Below are 22334 nucleotides of genomic sequence, written 5' to 3'. Positions count from 1 at the left end.
CCCAAAGATATTTAATGAATGAATGCACCTGACAAGAGTCCCTGCAGGGCTAGGTCATGGAGGGCATTATGTCAATAGCTGAGACTAGAGGTTCTTTTAATAATTTTTCAGATCTGTGACACATATGTGACTGGGTGCTTGTACATCTGAGTGCGTGTGATGGTATGTCTGCATACGTGTGCTTTTGTGGATGTGAATGTGTGCTTGCATGTGGCTATATGTGCATGCGTTATCTGTGTCTGTGGGCTGTGTGTGCTTATGTGATGAAGTTGACACCAGGCTTCAGGGACATCTGAGATCTACTGTGGCATCTAATTGAGACAGTTTAGGGGATATGAGAATGTTTATCATCATTAATGCTGGGAACACTCCCAGTGTGATATGGATCCACTGGTTTATTACAAATATAACATCCTACTGGAAACAGGCACCTTAACCAGGGCAGTGCTTTTGTTATCCTCTAAAAAGGCTAATTGAACTGTAGGGAATGCTCACTATGCCTTTAGGAATTTTAGCCTTAGGTCCACAAGTGTTTGAGTGTTTCCTTGCCCCAGACCAGAGTAATATTTGCTTTGCCCTTTCTCCTCATACTCCTAGCCTGGTCTCTCCCCCCATGCAAAGCTCTATCATCCAGCACTTCAATGAAGGATGAGCATCATCATCTGTACCTCCAACCTCTGCCTTTCACCCAGGTCACAAGAGTAGATTTTCTTTTCTTCCAAGGGCTCCAGTAATCAGCTCTTCCTGCTAGTGTTTATCAGTACTGATGATCACTGATTCATGCAGATACCCTAATCTGACAGAGTGCTGACGCATTTATTGTTAGGGATTCTGTGATCACCTCTCCCTGCAGATGCTGCTCATGTTCAGTCAATCATATGTACCTCTCTGCATAAGATCTCCTGTAACTGCATACTGCAGGCTACTGACCTGATCCTCTTATGCATGACCGTCCACTGCAGAGATGCACCTTGTCCCCTGCAGCACATGCAGTGCATGGGGCCACCTTCAGGTCCAGTCCTACGCTATGAAGTGACCTGTGCCACTTGCATTTCCAGACTGGATTGTGGGCATCTCAGGAACACATTATACCATACCAATTTGTACATGGTGTCCTGCTGCACAACAAGCCCTGGTGAATCCCATACTTATTTGAATTGGTCAAGTGATAAGCTACAGAATCTCCTGCTGCACATGGCTCTGGTTCCCTGCTCTTATTGCGTACGTTCTCTAGTGGCACAGAACCCTAGCGACCTTCTCTTTCTGCACATGGCAGCCGAGACCTGCACTTTATGTAGACAGACACCTGCTGTATATTGCTCTGTCCTTCCTGCACATGGTCCTCTGCTCTTCACATACAGGGCCATGGTAATGTCCTGATCTGCCCTATAATGTACTGATGCATTGGCCTTCATTAATTGCCCTTTCCACACAGGTCCTTATGACCAGCTCTTCTTTGTCACCATCTTTTGTTGGACAGGATGCTACTGTCACCTTAACTAGCTTTCCAACATGTTACCTGCACATGGCCTTGGAGATATGATCTTCAAGCATACCATCTGTCAAGCAGATTCCTGGTGAAATGCTTAGCAGCAAATGCCCATGAAGACCTGTGTATCGTTCCTGTGATGTCCTGCTTCCAGACAAGGGTGCCTGCTACTCTTGCCCATCCTCTCCTGCAACAAAAGCCTCAGTAGACTAAGTAGTTGTGCACCTAATCTTCTTCTGTACAGAGCCCAAGTAACTAGCATTTCCTGCACAGGGTCATGGACACTTGTTGTCTTTCATACAAATCCATACTACACTTTGCCCTAGTCACCTTCTCATCTCACTCACAAGAACTCACTTTTCCATGCACAGTGCCACTTTTTTCAATAAACATATACATGGCCATGGCGTATAGCCTACATCTTTACGAGTGAGCTGTTGTAAAAGTAGCAAAGGCACAGCTTGGCTTTTTTTGCATTATAGTGATGTTCGTTACCTTATGAGCCAGTTTATTAAAATTCAAGGTTGATAGGACTTTTGGTCACAGGGCTGGGGCATTCAGTTTCAGGAATTCGCTGCCTAACAAGTAAAACAGAGCCGTCTTTGACAACATTTATTGATTGTAGTTCTCGAATAATGGAGGGGCCGTTTTGTACAGATGTTCTGAACAAACACGGAAATATTTGAACAACTCATTGTTTATTGGCAGTCAGTGGAGATCTCAAAAAAACGGACAAAAATAGAGGCATGATGACGAAAACTAAGTAGAAGTGCAGTACAGCTATAATGCTACTCCCCGACAGTTTCAAATGTCCCTAGCTGCCACTGTTTTCATGTTAATGGCAGCGCCCTTTATGAGCTGCAATTAACATGAAAACTTTACAAAAAGGCACACAATCTCTCCGCAATAAGAGAAGAAATGCAGTAGGTCTGCAAACACAGCGTGTGCTTTTAGCTGATTCTAAAAGCACGCTCTGTGTTTGGTGCTGCATTTCTTTAGTTTTCTAGAGTGCGGCTGCGGGCAGATGGTATGCTTTTTTTTTTTAAAGCATTCGTGCTAATTGCAGCTCGTGACGGGCTCTGCAATTAACACAAATGCTTTAAACAAAAGCATACAATGAGCCCCACAGCAGCACTCTAAATGCCTCTCCTTCTGTAAGTTGGAAATGCCCGGTTTTCACACTGCAGCGGCGGCGGCACGAATGCTCCCTGGGGATGAGTGTGCGCGCCACACACACAGCAGTGCGCGCTCGCGGGCACTGTGTTGCGCGGCCGCCCAGGCACGCAGCTTCCTGGGAACACTGATCATAGCATATTTTTTGCTATATTCTGACTTAATGTCTATCCTAACCGCAGCCAAACAGCACAAACAAATGTTCTGGTCAGGACATAACATTTTCTTCAGCCATGATGTCTCCAAATAAACTGCTACCAGACGCAAAGAATTTTTGGATCTCAGGCCAGCTTTGAAGTCGATAAATGCCCGATATGGCCTCATACATCCTTGCTTCTTCAAAGTGACTTATAAGGACAGGTCTTTTTCTTTTGAGGACCCAGCTGATCTTCAGAGGTTCATCCATACTCATCGGGAATGTAGTGTAGTTCCTATTTTCCCAATAGGCTCTGCACATTGGAATAACATAAACAACAGTTAGACATAGGACTGAGGTCGACTAGGTCTCTATTGAATATGTTAGACTTTATTTAGGTTTGCCAGCTAGCTCAGAGGTCACTAGAAACTTTCTCGAATGAACAGGGAGGAGTGAATTTCCCTGATTAGACAAGAAGGGATTCAGCTTCTGACAACCGCATAAACATGACAACTTTGCTCCCCGAGAATAAGGAGTATATCTCCAGAGTCTTGTGAAAACAATAGATAGCTATTTCACTCAGTCAACTGTGCATACTTAGTTTCACCAGAGTGCAAAGAAACGGGCGTTTTCAATAAAAGGTGTTATTTATTGAGCAGTCTTCTTTCTCATGCAAGAGAAGTGAATGGCCATAATTGCAAGACTTGTTATAAAGTAAAGTGCGTACAGTAAAAGGAGTATTATGAAATACTGTAAAAGCATTGATATGGTTTCTGAGCCATATGATACTTAAAAGGTATAAAATATATACAGTTACATACAATAATAAAAGTTTGACTAAACATACTCAACTGGTGCTTCTAAATACGCCTACCCCGGTGTACCCAACCTAAGCCTAGTACGTTGGAAGGAGTAAATGAGCTGCAGTTTAAGTTAAGTTAGTTTTTTCCAAGAATCTGATTCAAGAATTCTCTAAGGGTCTAATCAGCTCCGTACCTTGGTTTTAGAATGGAGGTCTTGTATCTCTCTCTCTGGACTCGATCTCCCAGTAACCCGCAAGGGTGACTGGAAACACTGGAGCTGGATTTTCTCGGCAGGAGGAAAAGACAGCGTCTTTCTCCGTGCGTCAAATGGGAGGGACGGCTTCCTTCGGCACTCGCATCAGCTGGGCTTCGGATAAGTAGATAGCCGCTCTGCTCCACACCACTGTGTGTTGCTTAAGGCAAACACTGGTATATTTATACCTGGAAGGTGCCGTGTTTGACGTAAGGTTGGATATAAGATGTCAATAAAAGATGTCACTAAGAACTGGCCGTTCTTTTAGTGCTCGCAGGAGTTCTAGGACAAATCAAAACAAAAGCATGGGGAATTCCTAGGTTGCTGGAGGTTTGGTTTGTTGAAAGAACTCGTTGTGCTCTCTAGGAGTCTAAGGAAGTAGCCTTGCCGTATTTGGTTTGCATTGGCTATTACTAAATATGGATTTGATTCTTATGCCTTTATTAGGGTATGATTTGTTATAACCACATAAGGGCATAAATCGGGAATATTTAATTAGGGTCCTAGTTAAGATCACAACACCCACTCCACATATAATGTCCATCATTACTAAATACTAAGCAATATATAAACATAGGTATGCATGTGTTTTCCACCCCACCCCAAAATACATCAAATGCATTTGAAATGTTATAGATACACGAAAATGAGTATTACACAGTACGCATTCAAGCAGAGGTATCATTCAGATAATGCAAATATAAATATCAGCTGAATGAATTGCGAAAATTACATTGATGAAATGGCTCTTAACACCTTGGCTGCTAAGGGGTTTTCCCGCTGGGTGCTGCAGATCACTGTTTCCCATTGTTCATGACAAGGTCAACTCGTCATAAGCACAGGGCAGGTAAAACCCATGACGAGTTGACCTTGTCATTAGCAGGGAAGTGGTTAATACAGAAGAGAAGGTTGAGACCATTTCATCACATATTTATACAAGATTGTAAGTGTGCTAGAGGCTGATTCAAAATATTATCTCCACAGTCTCTAGGAATAGAAGCTCTGTTCTCTAAGAATAGTTCTACTTTAAGCAGAGTACCCTGTGCCAAAAAAAAAGTAAATATTTTGAAAGTTGGGAAAAAAATGTTTTCTTTCAAGGGAAAAAATAGTTCCAAGCATTTTCAGCAGTGTTGTTTATAAAAACTGAAGGCCAAATTCAGAGTTCAGGGAAAGCTGTGTGCTCGCTATTTCAATTGTTATTCTCGTTGTTAGGAGAGAACATTACCTCAGATAAGACTAGAAAAAAACACTTATACCACAGTAGGTGAAAGTTGGGCCAACTCTAAAAAAGTTGAAATAGGGCATATATGAGATGCATTGCCATCATCGGTGTCTAGATCAGCAATAATCACAGAGGGTTGTACCTGTGTGCTGCCGCTTTCATCTCGTACTTCACCGCTACCTACTTGTAATGGTGAAGTCTCCACGAATGCCGTCATCAGAATCGGTAGCCGCTGGGGACAACACGTTGCATGAGTCGTTACCGGACAAAGCAAAGCGTCGACATCTATTGGTACTGTTGATGGTAGTGTAAGACAGACGTCTAACACGCATTCTTTTTCGCATAGCAGACATCGAAGCACAGGTAAGATGCAATTTTGCCAGATCGGTCAGAATGAAAGAAAAAAGGTAGTATTTAGATCTCTTAGCCGGGCTAATCCGAGGACCTTAGTGATACGGTCTCGGTATTGTATTGCTCGGATCGTTTCTTCCATTGTAGCCTGAGTTTTGTCTGTGACTTGGCTTGCCATATCGGAGCAGAAGGAACAAAAAAAAATTCTTGCTATGAGTCCCAAAATAAGAGGCAGGCCACCGAAAAGAGAGTGCACAAAATCCGGGAAGATGCCCAGGACTTTTTCAAAGGGTGCTAGAAGTCCAGAAAAAATTGTCTTAAATACATGTGCGATGCCACTGGTATCTAGCATGTTTAAAATTTGTCTTAACATTTCTATGAAATGCACGGGGCAATTTGTCGATAATAGTGTATGTATCTCTGCCGCTGTCCTTGCAGCTTGCAGGTCGTACCTCTCTTTGGACGAGGTTAAAGGCACAGTTGTCTGTAAAAGAACAGACTTCATTCTGCTTAAAGTATCGATTCGAATAGAAGAGATATTCACAGAAGGCCATAATGCCGCCTCCATGTCTGGATTGCTATTTGGATACAATACTTGCATACAACAAATGACCCTGGTAGTAACGCTTACGAGATAGGGTTTTCCTGGCATCATGCCACAACAGCTGTTATCACTTAATATAACGTAGCTACAGTTGGAAAGATGTCTGAAAAATGGCTCTATCTGTGTAGCCGGGGTACCGTGCAGATGACATGAAAGGTTGTTTGATGAACCTTTGCAAGAGCCATGCAAGTTTATACCTTCGCATAGGAGTGTACCGCTCAGTGATGTTTTACAATTTGTACCACTAAGAAATACCTCTTTCTTTCCCCCACTCCAACATCTATGTGTAAAAGGAAAATTCCAGGTTGATTTGATGTATTCTTTACCAAACCTTTCATACAGGCCTGCTGGTATATACTCTTGGCAGTATTGAAACTGAAAAGTTGTTATCGGGTTTGTAATGGTGCCATGTACTATCCATTCAATGACAGGTCTTTCTGACATTGTCAATGGTAATCTCTCAAGTTTTTCAATGCTCAGCACCGTATATTCTGCTCATTTCTGTGCCAACGAGATTTGTCTATCAGTAAGGTTAAAGACAGAAAATAATGACGTTATATTGATTAGACGCCATGGCACGTGACCTGAACGCAGGTTTTGTAACGTCCAACCTAGCTGTACAATAGAACGCAATTGGGACTGACCATGTTGTAACATTATCATATCCAGTTCTATTATATCAATAGCAGATGATACAATGCTGTCCAGTGAATAGATTCTGGAGGACAGAGTCGTTAACCCATTGTCCACTACAGAAAGTGTTTTTTCCAAATTAATACGATCAATTTCTCATATTTTTTCAGCAGTTTCAATTTGATTTAATTTCCAAGCTTCATTGTAAGCTGCGTATATACCGGCGTATATGAATCGTTTTTGACGCTGTTTGCGAGGTCCCAGTATGAAATCTTGCAAATCAGCACCTTCTTTAAGTAAAGTTAAGTGTTGCTTAATTTCGGGAAGCGTGGATCTCTGTAGCCAGTTGAGGCACGGTTTTCCTACACTGTATGTTGTAACAATCCCTGGATGTTGTCTCTAGGAATATCTTGGGTCTGGCCTGTTCTGTTTGAACCCCTGTATTTTGTTCAGGAATCTATCATGACAGGTATTAGTGTCTGTGGGCCAGATCAACCATTTGTTCCAATCAGGAAGTGTTCGGTTTAGTTTTAAAATATAGGCCACGTCTAACCCCTCATCTGTAGTGGTGTTTCTATCAGGCATTGGCTTTGGTATAGACGGGTTGTTTAAATCTTTTTTCTTGGCTAAACCAAGACAGGTTGTTTGCTGAATTGTGTCATTCAGAAACATTATTTGTTCTGGGATCATACAGGCTCTGAACAATGCTTCTGCACCTTGTACCTGGCATTCTTTTGTACCCCAGATGGTTTTTGTCTATGTTGTTTTTCCAAAATTCAAAACCAAATGTTGACATTTTTTCATAAAGTTTTTCTGAATAAATCAGTTTAGTGTTTGTCAACATGTTTTTCACTCCTGTCTTATTTAACATTTTAAAATAGAATGTTTCAGGATCAGTGACATTAAACCCAGAGAAGTATGGGAATTTCTCATAAAATGTTTTTGAGCTGCCTTTTCGCGGGGTTGGACAATGTTCCCAATTGATTATAACTGAAAATATTTCTAGGATTTGCAGATTTATGCAGATAATGATGCCCAAAGTGGTTGAAACAGTACATTTCCTCATAATTCGATGAACCCTGTAAATAATCATGTGCTGTAAATGTTGCTGACATTTCTAAATCTGACATCATATGCTGCTGGAAAAGTTATCCAGGAATAGAATACCTCTGTCTGCCGATATTCATGGGCCTCTACCACAAATACAACTGTACCACCTCTCGATGATACCCCATTTTCTATAAGTTTTATAGTTATGTTTTTTCTTATATTGACCGGGATGAATATTGCATTCGGGTCGTCATTTTGGATAACTGTCATCCGCTAAGAGTTGACCTTCCAAAGCATCTCTGTCTCTTTCCTATTCACTTTCCGTCATTTTACTGACCAAAAGTTTGCAGATCAAGTTTCAAGGAAACAAAGATTAGGTGCACAATATTTTGGAACACTGTATCCTTCAACGTGGACTATACCGTAAACTAATACATAGGATTCTCATCCTACTAAGTTTCGGCGGATGTTAACCTTTCACCCACTCCAGACGTCTATGGAGTTTTTACGGGAAAAGGGGTTTGTGTGGAAAAGCACGACTGAGTTACTCTAGTATCTTGCGTTAGATTATCGCCTTACCAAACGTTGGGAGTCATGTAGTGTAGTTCCTATTTTCCCGTAAGGCTCTGCGCATTGGAATAAGATAAACAACAGTTTAGACGTAGGACTGAGGTCGACTAGGTCTCTATTGAATATGTTAGACTTAATTCAGGTTTGCCAGCTAGCTCAGAGGTCCCTAGAAACTTTCTCGAATGAACAGGGAGGAGTGAACTTCCCTGATTAGACAAGAACAGATTCAGCTTCTGACAACCGCATAAAACATGGCAACTTTGCTCCCCCAGAATAAGGAGTATATCTCCAGAGTCGTGTGAAAACAATAGATAGCTATTTCACTCAGTCAACTGTGCATACTTAGTTTCACCAGAGTGCAGAGAAATAGAGAGACGGGCGTTTTCAATAAAAGTTGTTATTTATTGAGCAGTCTTCTTTATCATGCAAGATAAGTGATTTGCCACAATTGCAATACTTGTTATAAAGTAAAGTACGTACAGTAAAAGGAGTATTATGAAATAATACTGTAAAAGCATTGATATGGTTTCTGAGCCATATGATACTTAAAAGGTATAAAATATATACAATTACATACAATAATAAAAGTTTGACTAAACGTACTCAACTGGTGCTTCTAAATACGCCTACCCCGGTGTACCTAACCTAAGCCTAGTACGTGGGAAGGAGTAAATGAGCTGCAGTTTAAGTTAAGTTAGTTTTTGCCAAGAATCTGACTCAAGAATTCTCTAAGGGTCTAACCAGCTCCGTACCTTGGTTTTAGAATGGAGGAGGTCTTGTATCTCGCTCTCAGGACTCGATCTCCCAGTAACCCGCAAGGGTGACTGGAAACACTGGAGCTGGATTTTCTCAGCAGGAGAAAAAGACAGCGTCTTTCTCAGTGCGTCAAATGGGAGGGACGGCTTCCTTCGGCACTCGCATCAGCTGGGCTTCGGATAAGTAGATAGGCGCTCTGCTCCACACCACCGTGTGTTGCTTAAGGCAAACGCTGGTATATTTATACCTGGAAGGTGACGTGTTTGACGTAAGGTTGGACATAAGACGTCAATAAAAGATGTCACTAAGAACTGGCCATTCTTATAGTGCTCGCAGGAGTTCTAGGACAAATCAAAACAAAAGCATGGGGAATTCCCAGGTTGCTGGAGGTTTGGTTTGTTGAAAGAACTCGTTGTGCTCTCTAGGAGTCTAAGGAAGTAGCCTTGCTGTATTTGGTTTGCATTGGCTATTACTAAATATGGATTTGATTCTCATGCCTTTATTAGGGTATGATTTGTTATAACCACATAAGGGCATAAATCGGGAATATTTAATTAGGGTCCTAGATAAGATCACAACAGGAAGAGCAGATGGAACTGAGCAATCACTAACAATTTTCTTTTCAGATGTTCTAGGTTCCCTTCTGTTTTACCCTTTAGTTTTATGTTCCCATCTCATATTGAGGCTCACTGCTCCTTGTCTTCTTGTTTGTTCAGATCCATCTGCTATTGAAGTTTATAGAATCCTGTGTTTACCTTTCGTATTTGTATGCCTCCTACACCCCGTTGATGTCTCTCCATTTATCCTGGTAAGCTCCCCTTTTACATTGTTCTTTCTACATTTTGTGTTTATTTTAGTCATGCTAGTTCTTGTTACTTGTCCAGGTTTGTTTACCTCCTTCAAGTTATCTCACTGTTTACTGTCGGCCCCGCCTTGCTCCCATCCCTGTGTTGCGGCCTTCTTGGTTTTTCCCTTACGCCCACTCCCCTTTTATTGTTTGTTCTCCTATTTATGTGCTTTATGGCTAAAGCCTCTTGGCTTTCTGTCATCTCTTTCTTTACTCTTATGGGAACACTTGTTCCCATCTTTCTCTCCCTCTTTATCTTTCCCTCCTTCTTTCCCCTTTCATTCCTTTCCTTCTTTTCTCCTCAGTACTAGATCCCCAATTTCCTCATTCTTATACTCCTCTTTGATATATTTACTTCCCTTCACCTCCTTTTCCTTGGCAATGGTTTTTTCATTCACCCTTTTTTTTCTCTTCTTGGTACTCTGCCTTCTTGATTCCTTTTGCTCTCCTATGGTATTTTGGACCTTCCATTGGTGGTGCTTACGAATGCTTTCTCTTTCTCACACTGATATATTGTGCTTTTTCCTCTCTTTAACTGTTTTTTCTAACTTATCATCCTTTCTTCTCTTTTTTCTTAACTGGTTCATGCCTTTTTCCTACTCTATCTTCACTTGTTTTTATGAGTAGTCTTCACTTTATTTCATGGAACGTTAAGGGTCTTAGAAATCCTATCAAAAAGCAATGTATTTTATCTCATTTGGCCCGTCTGAAATATCAAGTAGCTTTGTTACAGGAAACACATCCTTGCAGGACTTATTTTCGCTATGTAAACAATGGGTAGGAGAAGCTTTCTGCTCTCCAGCTGTTTATAACAAAAATGGTGGTATTTTATTTCACAAATCGCTGTCTGTTCAAGTTCAAAATGAAATTTCTGACTCTATATGGTTGTATCTCGATAGTACTGTTAACAACATCTTTCCTTTTGTAATGTTTATGAACCCAAGGGTGTAGATATTTCCTTTTGGAATGATTTTTCCTCCCTTCTTTCTTCTCAAGCTACTGAAGTTTTGATTGTAGGTGGTGATTGTAACCAGGTTATGGATCCCTTTATAGACCGCAAATCACAAGCACGATATGTCCCCAATAAAATGCAAAAATCATTTCATAAATCCATCTCCTCTAGAGGTCTAGTGGACTCATGGAGAATATCTCACCCGATTCCTTTGAATTCTCCTTTTTTTCTCCAGTTCACTCATCATATTCCTGTAGCGACTACATATTTCTCTCACAACATGCATTTCAATCGATGACTCATTCTGAAATAGGCTCCATCCTCATCTCAGATCACGTCCCTGTCATCCTTGATATGGACTATCCCTTTCCCACTCATGCCTCACGACGTGGCGTTTTAACAATTCTTTACTCCTTGACCCCCTCTTCACCACTCAATTTACAGTTTTTATGGACACATTTTTTTGCAATAATTTAAACACTACCTCAGATTTTCACTTTATTTGGGATGCTTTTAAGGCCGCTGCCCGCGGCTATGTCATAGATTTCGTATCTCGTAAAAAGAAGGAAGCTCTCAACCAAGCATCCCGCATTCTTAAAGAAATTAAGGATCTTGAGCACCTCTATTTCACTACTAATTCACCTGATTACCCATCCTCCCTTATTAAAGCTAAAATAGAATATAATAAACACTCTTGGGATTCTGCTTCCAATCACCTTCTTAAATTTAATGCCAAAATATATGGTGGACTCAACAAAGCAGGTAAATCACTTGCAAATTATCTTAAAATTAAAAAACTGAAATCCAGGATTTTTGTCATTAAAGACTCAAGGAGCTTCTAATTCTTCGGATGCCATGATTCTTGATTGTTTTGTTAAATACTATTCCTCCCTTTACACTCCTGAATCTAACTCCTCTCCTGAGCAAATTGACTCCTTTTTTCAATCTATCCCTAAATCCCCTACCGCACTTATAGATCTTTCCTCCCTTGATGTTCCCATTTCAGAAAAAGAGATCATTGTTGCGCTTTCACTTCTACCCAAGGATAAAACTCCCGGCCCGGATGGCTTTACTGTGCGCTTTTTTCTTCACTTCAAATCAGTTTTAATACCTCACCTACTCACTTTAATTAATCATTTTCTTGCTACTGGTGAATCCAAAGGTTCCTTCACGCAGGCTATGCTTGGCCTCTTCCCTAAAAAAGATAAACATCCCTCCCTCTGCAAAAATTATAGGCCCATTTCACTTATAAACACAGATTGTAAAATAAATGCAAACATTTTGGCTATCGATATTAATAAAGTTATTCCCGAATTAGTGAATATCTATCAATCTGGCTTTGCTAAAGGTAGATCTATTACGGACAACTCAAAAACCCTTCTTAACATCATACATCTAGCTTCAAAGATGGACTCTCCCATTGCCGCCATCACACTAGACGCTGAAAAAACGTTTGATCGCATCAACTGGGACTTTATGTTTGGAGCGCTTAGATGGCATGGTTTCAGCCCACATATTCTTAAATATATTCAACTATTGAACTCCGCACCTAAAACATCTATTTGGGTTAATGGTGCACAATCAGATTATTTCTCCCTTCATAGAGGCACTAGGCAAGGATGCCCTCTTTCTCCACTCCTCTTTATCCTTGCTTTAGAACCTTTTCTGGAAAAAATAAGGAACTCTTCTTCTCACTCCGGATTTCAATATAGGGATGTAGAAATTAAATTCACTGCCTATGCATACGACATTTTGCTCTATATCTCTAACCCCACTGTTTCATTACCTGCACTTTTCTCTTTACTCAATGACTATTCCTTGGTTTCCTGCTATAAACTTAACATTGATAAATCTGAAGTCCTCCCCCTTAATAAGTTTTGCTCTCCCATATGTTTGAAGGCTCAGGATTTGAATGGAACCCCGGTTTTATTAAATGTTTAGGTATTCTCTATGCTAATACCACCAGAGAGACCATTAAAATCAATCATTCTGATATACTTAAAAAACTCTCTTCACTCATCGATCGTTGGACGCCACTGTTCCTCTCTTGGTGGGGTAGATTGGCTACTATTAAAATGATGTTACTCCCTATTGTAAATTTTTATCTCTCTATGCTTCCTATTTCCCTTCCTCATTACTTTTTTAAATCCATTAATTGTATTTTAACGAAATTTGTATGGAATAATCGCAAAGCTAGAATCTCCCTTTTTTCGTCTCCAACAACCTAAGAATCTTGGCGGTATAAATTTTACTAATATTTCCCGCTTTCACTCTGCGTTTACACTCAAACAGATTTGGCCCTTCCTAACTGATTCGTCTCCGCCCCCTCTAACAGCATGGAGCCCTATAGAACTTGCCCCTTTCTCATTTCTTACAGCTACCCGTCTATCTCAACCTCCTAAAAGATTCATATCCCCTGTTTTTAAGCACGCTAAGGCATTAGCGCTTTCACTTTTTAATTCTTTTCTTTCTCCTTCATTTGCAGACCCCAATTTGGTATAATAAATTCCTTAACATTAGAAACAGAGCACTTTTCAAAAAAATTGATTGATAAAGGCATTATCACCTACAACCGCTTGCTCAAGGAGAACTCTTTAAGATCTGCGAGACTCGTTTAATCTCTCAAACACACACTCTACCCATTTCCTTTTTCTTATACATACACTCTCTTCCACTATCCCTTTGAACATTCCTCCTTCTGATGCTGCACCTCCCCTCCCTTCCCCACCAGATTTTACTTTTCCCTTTTGAGCTTCGGCCATTTATAAGCTTCTCTCTCATTCCCCCAATGCACAGCCTATATCGAAGCTAGAACTTCTATGGGAAGTGGACCTAGCCCAAGAATTTGCCCTGATAGTTTGGGATGCTATTTGGTCTAAAATACACACAGTTTCTCGCTCTGCTAGCACTACTCAGACTTTCTATAATCGACTCTTTTTTACACCCCTAGACCTTTACAAATTTAAACTATTAGACTAAAAAAAAATGTTGGTCCTGCCCATGTGATTATAGTGACTTTCTTCATATGTTTTTTTACTGTCCTGTGGTCAAAGTTCTCTGGTCCCGAAAATTGGTCTACACTTAATACCATTTTGTCTACTGACCTCCCCTTTGAGATTGTACATATTTTTCTGGGTGGTTCTTCCCCTATATGGACTGTTCAATGCAATGTCTGTACATTTATTGACCTTTTCATTGCAATCTCCTTTCAAATTATCACTACCATTTGGAAAGACACTTCCAAAATTGTATATAATGCTTGGTGGTATCTGTTATGTCATCATCACAGACTTGATCGTGCTGATGCTACAACTGTTCCATTATTAATCAAAAGGGATTTGTTATGGTTACCTTTAACTAATTATCTCTCTAGACATACCCCTGGATTTGTTTTATTATTTGTTATATCCCTTTCTCTTTTTGTTATTTGCTACGTATAGACATAGAGTTTGAATTTATTGTTGCCTTCCTCCCCTTTTCTTTTCTTTTCCCTCCTTTCCCCCCAATGAAAAATTCCCATAAAAGCTTAGTTTATTATTATAGTTATATACCCCTTTTTTGGGGTTAGCAGTTTAACAATTACTGTTTCTCATATGTCTCATGTATCTCGATAATACTTCGTTTTGTAATGATGTTTTACATGGCTCTATCTTTGTTCAATAAAGCTTTCTAAACTTCAAACAGAGCAGTTGCATTAATATAATTAACCATACAAAGCACATAAAACGCATTTTAATTAAGACAATTAAATTCTTCCTATTCCTCTCGTTAATTAAGCTCCCATTGTTTGCATTGTTTTGAAATCATAACACTACTAATTTAAAGACACTGTGTCATGGGCCACTCACATTTGCTTTCATTTGTGTGGAATGCTAGTATGAACAAATTATTTCTGCTTGAAACCAATAAAGATCCTTTCATTTTAATAACATTTCAGCAGCTGCAACCAACAGATGGAGTGAAAACCCTACAATAATCCGAATTTCTATGGATTTGAGACATTGCTAGTAATAGGTAAGTGACCCTTCTTAGCTAACAATACTGCTATGTCAGCGCAGGTTATACCCAGATGAGGTGCTTACCTTTTCCCACCGTTATCCGGGTCTAAACATGCCATTTTTGACGTGTCAGTGAAAAAGAAAGTTGTCAATTCATCTAGAAACAAACACAAAATGAAAGTTTACTCATAATACTCTTATAAAATAGCAGGGAAAGAACAAACTTTGTGTTTGTTAAATGATAATATTTTGGTAAACATTCAGGTAACATCTTTTGTAGTTAAGCAACACAATTCGAGTCAATGCTACCAAAAAAACACACTGCTTACTGTAGAAGTCATGGAGCTCATGCTTGCATTAATCCGATTATTTGTTTATCCTCTCCTCTACCACTGATACCCATACAGTATATCAAAGGTAATAATGATAACATATTGCTTGGTTAATTAAAACCATTGCAATTAAAAAAGCTATTGTAAAATTGTCTTGGATATAAAACATTGGAAATATAACCATTAATAACTATATCCAATTTATAACATATCATTGAATATTGCCATTAGTAGTTCACCAGTGTTTAAACCACAGCCAGACTGAAGCACAATTAGCCAATATTCATAGAAACACAAACATTCATTGGCAATGCCAAGATGCCTGGCTTATTAATAATGAGTGCCCATTGATGGGTTAAGGCACTCAATAAGTCAAAATGCATGCACTCTGTCACTCATCTTTGCTCTCATACAGCCACTTATCAATCCACGGACTAGTTTCTGCATTCACCTTCAGAGAAAACTGCAGTGAAATGCATACAGACTCAACAGCATATGCAAGATAGATTAAAAAATACAAGTATACAAAATAAACCATGCTGCACTCTAAACATCACAATATATGCTTGCAATAATTAAACAAAGCAGAGCATGTCTGTCTTGGAGTGGTGTACATAATCTATCATTGTTTTGAAGTTCCAGCATGGCTGCCACATTTAGATCCAACATGTTGGCCATCTTGGAATGTTAATGCATTGTTACACTACGTCCAAGAGCAATCCATAATAGCTTTCTGGTTTAGAGGAAGTGGCCATGTGGGATGCAGTGCACTGCAGATAAATGAGTGCCAAGTAAGTGCCCCGTTATCACTGCCTGGAGGGATATAGTCAGGGCCACTGGAATTATGTGATCGTGTGGCAGCGGCGATTTTTGCATCACTATATATTTGCCGCATTTGCCACATCATCCATCATCTGCTGCTTTATCTGCAAATTTTAATAAAAAAATATTTGTTTATAGCTCAAACTGTTCAAAAGTTAGTAAAAACACAGTGACATGTGCTGCTGCATAGTGGAAGTTCCTTTACAAAGGTTTACTGGTCACCTTTCTGTAGCCTATTGCTATATTTGTGTCTCAAACTAGTACTAATGAGGCGCAACCAATGCCCAGACAGTGTTAAAAAGTGTAAAAATGTCAAAATATTGAAGTAACATGATCACAAAATGTGCTGCATAATGCCATATCATTTTCTGTTTCTTGCTGTATAATTTACTCAACCTTGATGCATAATTTGACCCTCCCATGCCGCATAATTCCAGTGGCCCTGGTTATGTAAATTGATACTTATATAGTGCACTACTCACCCGCAAGGGTCTCAAGGCACTTGTACGAATACCGCTGTGGAACCCATCCTGGCTTTCCCTGTGAGGCATCCACTCCTGGGCACCCCCAAGGTGGAGGCCAGGCATCCTTAGCATTGTGGGGGCCGTTGTGGAGATTAAGCAAGCTATTGCCCAGAGTTGCAGAGTGGGACTCCATGATTGGAATAGGCACCGAGGCGAGAATTATCAGGTCCGTGGAATTTTTTGAGCCCAAGACCCGCCAAGACGGGGAATTGAACCCTGGTCACGGGCTAGACCTCTGCATCAGGGTCTGCCGCTCTAATCATTGAGCCACACTTCTCCATTATATTATTCTATGAAGGAACATTAAAATAAAAAAAGAGGAGACACAAAGAATTCAAAGGGGAACTACAAAACGAGAACATTGAAAACTGAAGGACTGGCCAGCCAACCCCAACCCTGAAGCATACTCATTTTTAGGTGGATGTACATGTGATCAGTAAATGCGATCATTCACAGGGCAAGCAAGCCAATGACTGATGCTGACTGAACAATCATGCTATGCAGCACACTGTCAGAAATCGATGCAGAATATAAATGATACTTAGACCACTGATAAAGGCCTATAATGCTATGATACCACCCCAACTACAATATGGAGCAGAAGTCCTCTGTATAAATGGTAAACCCAGTTGGGATATCGAGGAAGGGAAACGCATTAAATCCCTAATGTCATTACCAGGCTCATCCATGATCCAGGAAATTAGATTAGAGCTGGGTATGACTTCATGGAATGTGTAGGTGCAAGTAGCCCTATTAAGATTTTGGAAAAGATTGGGTACAAGAGAAGCCATGAAAGTGTCACAATGGTGTAAGCACGAGACTCAGCTTAGTGACCTAAAATTGGCGAAAGAGTTCAGAAAGAAATTGTATACTGTCTGTGAAAACTTAAATGTGAGTAACAAAGAGTCAACTCAGAACTCTAGGGATGGAAAATACTAGGATGGAAGACAGAGTATCTGAGAAAGAAATAATCTGTGAAATTCATGATGAATATTTGGGTGAAAGAAATCTGGTAGCCCTATCTGGATATTTTACCTAATCAATGGTTTAGATCAGAAGTACTTAGATTGAGAATGGGTATTAATCCTGGTATAACTAATGGGAGGATAGAAACAGAAATGATGCAACCTGATGGTAAATGTACATTTAGGATGGGCACAAAATGCGATAATTTACATACCTTATTAGAGTGCCTAAAATTGTTAGCTCTGCTGAAACAGTTTTAACACCCCATCTTTTTAAAATATGGTAACGATTTGCATGCACAAGCTATTGAACTTCCTACAGATATGCCAAACCTTGAAATTGCAATAGCCATGCGAACTATATGAAGGCTGTAAAAAGATTTAATATGGAAAAGGAAATGTATGGTTGAACGTTAGGATAGAAGCTATGATGGTTATGGATTTTTGATAACTTTTAATTGATATATACCTTTTAGAAATATACTGCATAATAGGAATTTTATTGCTCTTAAAATATTTATGTTTGTATATAGGCGTGTCTATGACATATACAGAGTATTGTGTACATTTGAAAGGAAGGATATGGAAATCAGACTATTAAAATGGCGTCTGTTGATGAATTTGTTATGATTTTAGAATATTTACATAGAGTGATATGTTTTATATTGTTTAAAGACCTACGGTAAATAAACATTACTTTGAATAACTGACTGATACTTAGACCGACCGATAAGAGAAAATAGTTGACCCAAAGGCCCTGTATGTATCTATATGGATATATATTAATATATAGATGTGTGTATTTTTTTATGATCCCGGTAGACAGATAAAAAGAGATTCCAGCACAAATTCTTACAGTGCAATCTACCCCTAGGATGTGTCATAGCTAGTAACCAACACCAAATTCGTTCCCTACAAATGTAGTCGGTGATATTTCATGTAACAAAATAACCATCTGTTGGCTTTAATATAGAGAAATAACTATCCAACCTTAAATGTCTATTGATTTTAACATATGATTTTCACAATCGCTATACCTGAGGCCTACTGGTTTTATCATAACCTTCATAACTAACAGATCAGACCAATGGCATCAGAAATATGTTTCCCTATTGAACCAATCAGGCATCTAGCTGTTATGATTGACTTTTCATAATAACCAATTGAGACCTCCATACTGAGCTTAAGCTTTCCCACAAGGCAACCATCAGGCATACACTTATAAAATTACACAGGGTACAAAATTACAGTTGGCAAAGCAAAATAGAGAAGGAAACAAGGGGAGTCCCCTTTTTATCCAATTAGGGACAGGGGAAGCGGAAGTAAAACAGCAATGCCCCTAGCGCAGAGTGAAATTCATAAGAAACCTGACTGTAGGGTAGTGTTATGTTTGTCAAAGTTCAGAAGGAAAAACCTAGTACCAGCAAAATAGAACCTCTCCTAAGAGGGCGTAACAAGGATACTGACAGCGCTAATCTTCTATATCCATCATTTGCTAGAGGGGGTAACCAGCACCAAGACCTTAGACTACAGTAGTCTGAGATTGCATGCAACAAAATACCTATCTTTAAACTTTAATTTATAGGAACAATCTACCCATAAATGCCTACTGACTTCAACATATGCTTTTCACAAACAATATGTCAGGCCCACCGTTATCACAATGTTTCCTCATCAACAATCAGGCATATAACATGTATCATTGGCTTATCATCATAACCAAATCAGATCTACTGCGTTGGTCATAAGCCTTCCTATAAGGCAATTAATCAACAGGTATACTGCAATAAAATTACAAATACGTAAACATTAAAGTTATTAAAACAATATAAAATCCCTAAAAATGCAGCCTAATAAGGATTACTATACTTCAAATCACCTGTCCCCCATAGTTTCTTCAGGTATGTGACCAACACCAAAACCCCAGCCTACTACAATAAACCGAGATTCAATTGAAAAAAATGAGTGACAACTGACTTTAGCACTGTGTAATAAAAACCCACACTTAAAAGCATATTGCCTTTAACATGTGCCTTTCACAATAAGTATGGGAGGCATACTTGCTTTGTCATAACTTTTCATTATAAACTGATTACACCTAAGGAATCGGACTTACCTTTTCCCAGGGAGTAGATAACACCTCTAGTCTTTACCAATGACTCAACACTAAATACAACACAGGTCTACTGAGGTCTGCATAAATGGCACCACCTGGCGTACATTTATGCCATTACAAATGTAAAAAATGCAAGAAGCAAAAAACAATATTTAACACTCTCAATAGGGCCTGAGAAGAATGATCACAGTAAATTTGTACTCCCAGGGATGGACAGAGTGAGTGACTTTTATCCTTTCCTACTATGGTCATTTCTGAGATTACATGAAAACCAATACATTTCTACAGTAACATATTGTGATATTAATAAACTGTTAGAGGCTGATTGGTTTTGCCATCTGCTTTCTACAATGAATAGGCCAGGTCTACTGTCTTTGCAATATCGTTTTGTAATGTACTAGAGCCATGGCAGCTAGCACAACATTTCCCTGCACACAAGCCAAGCCCTATGCTGTTCTCATTGGCCTATCACAATAACCAGTTCTGGCCTACCATACTGAGCATACGATTTTCCACCAAGCAACAATCAGGCACAGCCATAAAATTGCAAATGTATATAAAATTACAGTTGGCCTCAAAAAATACAATTTCCTCCTAATCGAGTTTAAGAAGGATTCTTACAGCACACATCATCTACTTCTATTACCATGGTTTATCAGAAGGGATAAAGAAAAACCCCAAAAAATGATGGACGTAGTGTTGACAATACAAGCACTCACCCCCAGTCAACTGATCTGGGTTTAATCCATCACCCTTCTTTAGCCCACTCGGCCACCCCAGTTATCAGAAGGGATAACCAGCACAAAAATAGTTGCCTACTATGGTAACATGAGATTCGAAGTAATAAATACCTATCTTCAGGCTTTAGTTCAGAGTAATAGCAATACAGCCATAAATGCCTTTTTTACTTTAACATACTCTCATCACAATCAATATGCAAGATCTACTGCCTTTATCATGCATTTTCATAATAAATAATCAGGATTATAGCCTTCATATTGGATTGGCCCCATAACCAACTCAAGAGTGCTATACGGAGCATAAGCTTTCCACAAGGCAACCATCAGGCATACAGTCATAAGTACAAATGTATACAAAATTATGATTGGCAAAGCAAAGTACTATTTCTCCTATGAGAGCCCAACAAGCATTACTATGGTGCAGGGATTGCCAACATTTTCTGTAAAATTATCCTGAGCTACTAACATTATTAATGTTGTAACAGTGACTGCATCAAACAAGGTAACATTAGTGCCCCAGAATTACCAGCAGTGGTTCCCTCAGTGTATCAGGTATGGTTGCCATCAGTAATTAAAAATAATATTTGTCAATATGGAATGACTCTACAAATGTTATACATAACCATAGTTGTAATGCCGCTGATACCAAGGTAATATTAGTGGTAAGTCTCTTCAACATGACATGATTTATGACTCATACAATTGATGAACAAAGCATCCCATTGGCTGACTAAATTTACTTCGAACCTTGAATACCCTGATGTTGCCAGCCACATCATCCTGGTAAGATGAGTTCCCTGGGTGGGTAACACTCCAAAATCAATTGGGGGTGATTGTGTAGTAATTAATTTTAGAAATCAACATCTCGTGAAACACCTTTTAGACCTAACCCCAATTCTCCTGTGGCATCAACACAAATTCATACTTCACCATTGGGGTTTTACTGTAGACCATTGGGTACTAATCCCCTGGTTAGGAGGATAAATAGTATCCCTGGCCCATATGCTCTTCCTATGCATCCACATGCTCTGGTAGCCCCCCCTAATGGAGTGAATGTTATCACAGGTATATCACTGGCAAATACATTTGCACTCCTTGAGGGCTTAGAAGAATGTGATTGACATAAGGATAGAGGTGAGATACAGCAAACACAGAACCAACAAGAGGTAGCCACCACAACAAGCAATCAGCCTCAGAACCGGTGAATCAACACCATTAAAGTATTTGCCGGGAATATATCGGGGATGAGGTCCAAGAGGAAAAATGTAGACTGGCTTATGATTATTATTATTAATAGTTATGAACTAATGTGCCTCCAAGAAACTTGGGAAGTCGGTCCGGTGTATTTTGATGGGTTTCGTGCAATTCATACCCTGCCACTCCCTCTCGGTCAGACAGAGCTAGAGGAGGCTTACTGACTTTGATAAGAAATACCTTGTGTGTAAAGATAATCAAGTTAGATGTCCAGTCCTCTTATTACCACCTTATAGTGTGCAGTGGCTGTGGAGCAGATGATATGCTCTTAATCAATTATTACAACAACTATTTTGAAGGTGACATGAAAGAGGTAATCCACTCACTTGAAAATGAAACAGATTAAGTAATAACCACTTATCGAAAACCCTAACATATAGTGGGAGTTGCCCAAAAACAACAATACCACTATGTGGATTGGTAGATGAACAAGGGGTTGTACCCAATAATTTTTTACATATGCAGTATGGGAATGAATTGAACAGACTCTTGGTCACAAGAAACCTGGTAATTCTTAATCCTGTGGATGAGCAAACGGCCACTTGGCAAAAACGTTTGGGGACGCAATGCATGGTTCAATGCTAGATTATCTAGTGGTGGCAATCCCTTTTAAGAGGGTTTTTAACCAGATAAGAATGTTCGCTTCAATTTGCAGTGATCATATTGCATTGACTTTCACATCCAATGCAAGGGTTGTTTTAATAGCTTGGTTACAAAAGTCCCAGCACCAAGAATAACAAGAAG

At 39.5% G+C, this 22334-nt stretch overlaps 1 long non-coding RNA gene across 1 annotated transcript in view; it reads right to left on the bottom strand.

Moving 5' to 3' along the window:
* Positions 1-10422: 10422 nt before the first annotated feature.
* The window catches only part of LOC147727981 (uncharacterized), a 624876-nt gene continuing 612964 nt past the window's right edge, over positions 10423-22334 (bottom strand). The window contains exon 3 of the long non-coding RNA XR_015309353.1: positions 10423-14994. This is a non-coding gene — a long non-coding RNA (uncharacterized LOC147727981). The remainder of the gene's footprint in view (positions 14995-22334) is intronic.

This window comes from Lissotriton vulgaris, chromosome 3_1 (genome assembly GCF_964263255.1).
Source record: "Lissotriton vulgaris chromosome 3_1, aLisVul1.2, whole genome shotgun sequence".
NCBI classification, from domain to species: Eukaryota; Metazoa; Chordata; class Amphibia; order Caudata; family Salamandridae; genus Lissotriton; species Lissotriton vulgaris.
The sequence above is the reverse complement of the archived record's forward strand: the minus strand, read 5'-3'. Positions and strand labels throughout refer to the sequence as shown.